Genomic DNA, 6941 nt, shown 5'->3' with positions numbered 1-6941 from the left:
ATTCTTAGGAGTAGAAGACTGGAGTGATTAATCAAATCAACTATTTCAACTTTAATGCTCAGTAATAAATGGCCTTTGCAAACAGATTATGATTTACCATCTTATGAATTTTATACCTAAAGGCAAAGTCCCTTCACACCCTTGACTGGGAAAATGTAATGGAACATCTCTGTAAGGAACAAAGCAATGTATCATGTCAGATTCCCACAGCTGTTATTCCAAGTAGCTAATATACAAATCTTAAGGTCAAGGTCTTATTCAGATGTTATAGCACTGACCCTCTTGTTGCTAAAATGGATGGAAATCATGGCATTCTTACTTTCTCAGTATCCTTTCATGTTGGGTAGTTTCTAAGTTTTTTCCCTCCTTCAAAGCAATAAACAAAACAGTTGCTACTGCACAAGATGAAACCAAGCAGCTCCGTTTCTTTAGACACAGGAGGACAGCACCACGTGCAGCAGCTCAAGACAGGTCTTGCTTTCATATCTAAGTGAAAATAAGGCAAGTTTCATCACTAAGCTTTAACTTATCCTATGAAAATCCAAATAGAAATACATGGAATGCATACCCTCTTCTGCTGTCTGGCATAGACGCAAGAGTGATTCTTCTGGGCATGTATGTTATAAAGACAACACCTTCACAAAAATCTAACTCTCAGGCAGGAGATAAATAGCCACTGTCAGGATGTAATTGTGATCTTAAGAAGCTCCTACTTACCTGCAGCACAGGTGAATTTGATATTGGAAGAAATACCACTGGTGCCTTCAGCAAGAAAATTGCAAAGTAGTGTGCAAGCATCACTGGATGAATTCCCACAGTGCACTAATGAAATAGATGCTATCCACATCTTATGGCTGATGGAAAATAGCACACAGCAGTTACCTGCCTTGCTCAGGTCTCTTTAAGTCAGGAGGGAAACAGAGAACTGAAACTAGGAGTTACAGGCTCCTGCTCCAGTGCCTGCAGCACTGGGAACAAGAACACATGAAGGATTCAGTGCTGTGGTGTGGCCACAGAGATAACAGCAGACCAGTTTTGCTTCTAATGTCAGCATGTAGGCAGCTGTGTAATAGTCACATATAGAATTTCCTTCATGTCACACTGGGCATTCAACTTGGAAGAAGTTAGATGTGTGCAGATAGGCTCTAAGCATCCTTCCATCTACTGGGCAAGTCAGCTCCTAAGACTTCTGATTCAATGTCTGCATCAAGAGAAACACCATACCAAGTTCCTCCTTGATGTTTGTGAGAAAAGAATTAATTCACAGGCTGACACTCTTCTACTCTGTTGTTTTTTCAATAATTTATTAAAAAGTGTTGAACATTTTTCAAGTACATTTTAAGTCAAGAAAACATATTTCTCATAATCTTTTGATATTAATTATATAAAACATTTCCTCGTTTAAAACAACAGCTGGTAGATAAAATGACTTTGTGGTTTGCAACACTGTAAATTCAAGACAGCAAATTTGTATACCTACACACAAACAGAACAATGTTCACAATAAAGTGGAAAATCATAAATGGTAGGAAATTTATTAGATTCCTGCATACCACAACGAGTCCCTTAAAAGTGGAGTGTTATTGTAACACCTTCACAGCAACTCATGGACTATACTGTCTCTGGCTTTTACTCCAGAAGAATTATGCAGCTGAAATGAATTTAGGTCTGGGAAAGCTCAGGTACCTCCTGTGGCCTAGTGTGAGAAATGTGGCCTAGTAAGAGAAAAGTAATGACTTCAGGGTAGATGGAGCTGAATTGTTGAAGAATGTCCACTTGGTACTCCATCACATCAGCTATGTCATGTCAATAGCAGCTTCTACATTGTGCCACAATTCCAATGACTAATGTTCAAGAAGTCTCTCTCCCACTTCAGGATTTTTTTTTCTGCTGCTTCTGCTTCTGAATTATGTTTCAGGACATTATTCAATAATAGATAGCCTTTTCCTCAAGTGGAAGCAATTCAGGGACACAATATAAAGGTTAGTATTTATGTCCACATTCTTCATAGCAGAAGTATTGAGCTTTCCTGGGTGTTGAGAAGTGCCACTGTGCAAGCGATGCAGCAAACCAGGGTGGCTGAGAACAGTCCTGTGGTGCAGGCTGATAGCTGAAGTTGAACTGTGGAAAACACAAGAGAGAACGTGTCAAGGAATGAATATGGTAAGTACATTCAAGATTAACTAAAACATTTTATTCTATTAAGTAAATAAAAGCCATTCTTTAGGAATTGAATGTATAAAGGATTCTAAACACAAAACCTTGCCAAAATGTTGCATAGTCTGTGCATACTAACGGCAACTACACACTGAATTCCTCTTGACTAGTATTATGGTGAACCCCTATTTGGGGCAAAACTATGGCAGCATAGTGCATGAGAATGGGAATGAGACTTGGTAACATAACAGTTCAAAAACTGGATGGAAAAAAGTCTAAGTTTTCTTCAAAGACAACTTTAGAGACTACTGAACCAGTTATCCATCCTTGCATGCTGACCATATCCAAAGCTACTCATTAAAAATAAGAAAATTGACTGAGGGAAATGCTTTTGTATTTAAATAAAAGAGTAATGCTCATAAGTTGATAAAGGACATTATTTCATAGCAGCTCTTATAAGAAGAAGATCCTTCTCTCTCTCTGCCCAGTGCCATGCTAAAGCACCATTCACAAGCAAGCAACCTCAGGAATGGTGCTGTGTGCTGGAAAAATCCTGTACGCTGGAAAAGAAGAGGACTGCAGGGCCATTGCTTTCCTTCAATTTACCTGCACCCGTTTAACAGTGGAGAAAGATTATTACTTAGTCTTTTCTCTGCCTCCTAAACTGGAGCTTGCCTTTATATGTCACGGGATAGAGGTGTCTGAATGTCACCCATGCATGTCATGGAAAAGGGCTGCTCCTGCTTTAAATAAGGCAACTCTGTTGATGGAGAGAACGCGATCTGTTTCTCTGAGCTTCTCAGAGTTTAAGCAGGCTCCAAGAGTAACTTTGACTAAAGATGGACGAAAGTCTAGATGCAGTGTTCTGCCACACATCTGTAGCATTCTCGATTTGCAAACTCTACACTTGCTTTGAGAACCTGATAAATCTTAACAAGAAGAAGACTGGATGACCTCAGTATGACTGCCTTTTGTAGAAACTGTCAAGCCAACCTGTATGAAAGCAATTCCTTTCTATAATTACAGTAACAGATACAACAAATCCAACTGGCTTCTTCCATATCAACTCTTATAAGCAGAGCAACCAGAGTATCGTAAGAGCAAAGACTCGTCTTGTTCCTGAGGACTTGAAAAGAATCCAAGCTTTTTGATTAGCATCAAAAAGAATTTATCAATTAACATCTAATTACTGGTAAATTAAGTAGCATCAAGCATGCTCAGACTCTACGTTGACCCCAGCCTAATAACCTAAGACAGCATCAGAAGTAAAATTTAAGTGCCAAACTGATGCTGATCATGTTACAGGTAAAGATTTAGCAATTATATGACTTTTTTTCCACTTATCAGTCACCTAAGAACTACAAGAACTGAATTCAAGGTTTAAAAGCTAATCAAACCAATGAGATAAAGCAAAATCACATTAAACTGAACATCAAGTCTTCCCTGAGTAACAGCTCCACCTAAAATCAGGCACTGACAAGTAACAAAAAGATTTTTTTTTCAAGAATGCTTTTTCATTTCATTTCATCTCTTCCACATGGTAGTAAGAAGCCTAAAACTCTCCATCTCATTTGTTCCCTTCTCAGTCCATTTCTTATTACCCTGCTGTTCTTATCCCATGATAAAAATGTACTTACTTTCTCAGAATTCTAAAAATCCAGAACAAATTCTATTAATCTTGTTTTGCCACAGAACATATTAGGTTTTCCTATTCTGCCTTACTGATATCCATTAATGTTGATTAAGAGAAAAAGATCAGGAAAAGTAGACCAATTTATAAGGCAATTTCATATTTGGTTTCTCCTCTGTCTGCATTTTCTAAAAGAGTTCCCAATTAGTGCCCATTTTGATTCAGCGGCGTGGACATCAAACAATTAAAAATTACAAGTCAGTCACTGGAAAGCCATCATATGGCAATATCTTTGACTAGTGGTCATGCATTCATGATAATTTCAGAGATTTTACAGAACAACCCTAAAGGAATATGTTTCTTACCTTTTATTTTCTAATCAGTGCAATAGAGAGACTTACATTTGGCAGTTTTTTAATCCCTATTACTATTTCAGTAAGTGTTCAAGAAGTGTAGCACAAAGCCAGAGAAATAAGTAAATAATAAGTGAAAAATGAAAGCAAAGTGACTAATGCTTCCTGGAACAGGTTGCCCTATTTCTGCAAAGATGAACATTTTGCATGCAGTCCTTTCTAAAGGAGTGAATAGGATGTAATGAAGGTGAGATGTACCACTTCATTTTACAAAGCTGCATTTGAATTAAAAAAAAAAAAAAGAAGAAGAAAGAAAAAAATAATAATAATTTGTTGATTTCATATAGAGAGAGGGAGAAAGAAGACCCAGAGGTAAAAGCTTTTACTGAACAAATGTAGAAGACAAACACCTGGAAGGTGGAATTCAAAGTCAGTACAGTCCAAAGTAAGGAGTACAGTGTGCAGCTGCTATCAGGAAATGGAAAGAAAAAGCAAACTGAAATATAGGAAGGAAATAACCACAAGGCTTTACGTGATGAAAAATGCTGAAAGAACTATGGTCAGATGTAGTTACAAGAGAATCTCAGCTGAAAATCTCGCACTGAACTGTATCTGCAATCTGTTTAGGAAAGACATGAAAAAAAAAAGATGGGGCACACATAGATAAGACATTCTGATGGTCTGAGGTTAAAAAAAAATGTATCACTGCCAAATTGGTAAGTCTAATGGACAGCAGCTAAGAGATATGTAACAGAAATTATTCTGTGTAGTTCGAAAGTAATAAAAGGAAACTGGGAAAGGCCAGAAATGTGTATCTCTATAATACAGCAGGAACAGTGAAGGCTTTGTAAGAAGGTAACTACTGCTTTGATTTTCTGCTTCCTGTTTGTATAAGAAAACCATTTCAGCTGCCCTCAGTGAACATAATTACAGATGCTTTCAAAGATCCTTAAATATTTAACTACTTAATCTTCACAATAGCTCTATTAAATAGATGTTTCTTTGAAACCCCAATTTACACAAGAGAAACATCTTTTAAAGCTTATTTTTTGAAAATGGGTTTGCTCCTTTCATGCAGTGCTGAAACAGAAGGAAGTGCTGTATAGATGCCTTTGCAGGTGCAGCTTTGTGGATGGAGACACAAATGAGGGGTTTTCAGCTCTCTGATTACTGCTGCCAGTCTAGCTCATATTCACTACAGGCTTCAAAACATGAATGTAATTAAGTAAAAGGACAAAACCATATCTGCACATTACTGGTCCAGCCTGAGCCTCCTTAAAGCTCAGTATGGAGCACAGGAGCCCTGCCCAGGACTGCATGATGTGTGCACTCTGCTGTGCAACAGTAGACTTTCCAAGTTCTTGGCACTTCACCTCCAGATGAATCTACTGACAGATGCTGCTTTTTTGAGCCAGATTTCCAAGGCAGAGGGTAGGAAGGCAGTGGGTGTATTTTAAACTTGACATTTCAGCAGAGAGAATGTATAGAATAATTGGAAGGACTTGCAACAAGCATATAGGTACCCATGGACTTGGACCAAAGGGTCACTAGATGATCTAGCACAAAATTGAGAAGCTCTGTACAAAAGAATATAAAAATAGTGCAGCTATGTGAATGAACTCAGGTGTCCCTAGGGACATAATATTTTTTCACAGATGAACGAGAAGACGCCGGTACCTTAATTAAAATTTTATAAGTCACCAAATGAAGAGAGGCTGCCAGTGAGCAAGAACAAAGGGAGAAGATGGGCCTGATGTGCTCTCAAAATACAGGTGCACAACTCTGTTTAGGCTTCCTGAATACTTTGCTTGAGCATATGATGGCAGAAGATGATTCTATAAAAAGCTAACATTTAACTATATTTATTTATTTAATGAAAAATAAAGCCTGCCATTATTCACTTCCTTTTTACCCCCAGTCTACCTAGCAATAGAGCAAGGCCATTGGTTGACACAGAAACACAAAGCACACACACACACTTGTGCACACACACATGGGTTTTCCATACTGCTGAAATAATAACTCTGAAAGTGCAGTTTGGTGCAGACCTCACAAAAATGGGAACAGTTATATTGGCTTACTGATTTATGGACAGAACAGGCTCCACACAACGTCTAAACTTAGACTAAAGCTGAATCAGCTGGAGAAGAATGAATGCAGCCAACAATATTCATGGAATAACAATACCCATCAAGTAGTACACAGTGAACTAGAGTATGGGAATGATTCTTCACAAATAACATGCAGTACTGCAAAAACACTGATATGAGAAAGGCACTGATTTCTTCTCACTAGGAACCAAGCACTGGAACAGGTTGCCCAGAGAGGTTGTGGAGTCTCCTCCGATAGAAATATTCAAGACCCATCTGGATGCCTACCTGTGTAGGGTACCTGTTTTAGCAGGGAGGCTGGACTTGATGATCTCTTGAGGTCCCTTCCAACCCCTGCAATTCTGTGATTCACTTATTCTGTGTGACATGTGGGGATGGCACAGAGCTGCAACAGGGGAAGCTCAGACCGAACATTAGGGAAAACTTATCTGCAGTGAGAGTGGTTCGAACAGGAATTCCTAGCAGGGTGATTGATGCCCCATATCTGTCAGTGTTCAGGAGGCATTTGGATAATGCCCTCCAGAATATGCTTTAGTGTTTGGTTAGACCTGAAGAGGTCAAGCAGTTGAATTAGATGATATTCAAAGGTCCGCTCCAACTGAACTGAACTACTCCTATTCCATTCTATTCTATTCTATTCTATTCTATTCTATTCTATTCTATTCTATTCTATTCTATTCTATTCTATTC

At 38.4% G+C, this 6941-nt stretch overlaps 1 long non-coding RNA gene across 2 annotated transcripts in view; it reads right to left on the bottom strand.

Annotated features, from left to right (window-relative positions):
- Positions 1-1401: 1401 nt before the first annotated feature.
- The window catches only part of LOC122154950, a 44496-nt gene continuing 38956 nt past the window's right edge, over positions 1402-6941 (bottom strand). For both annotated transcript variants that reach the window (XR_006167065.1, XR_006167078.1), the window contains exon 3: positions 1402-2121. This is a non-coding gene — a long non-coding RNA (uncharacterized LOC122154950). The remainder of the gene's footprint in view (positions 2122-6941) is intronic.

Source organism: Centrocercus urophasianus, unplaced genomic scaffold (genome assembly GCF_019232065.1).
Source record: "Centrocercus urophasianus isolate 14NV4802_14NV808 unplaced genomic scaffold, USGS_Curo_1.0 seq_1, whole genome shotgun sequence".
Classification (NCBI taxonomy): domain Eukaryota; kingdom Metazoa; phylum Chordata; class Aves; order Galliformes; family Phasianidae; genus Centrocercus; species Centrocercus urophasianus.
Note: the sequence above shows the minus strand (reverse complement) of the source record. Positions and strands in the feature narration are given on the sequence as shown.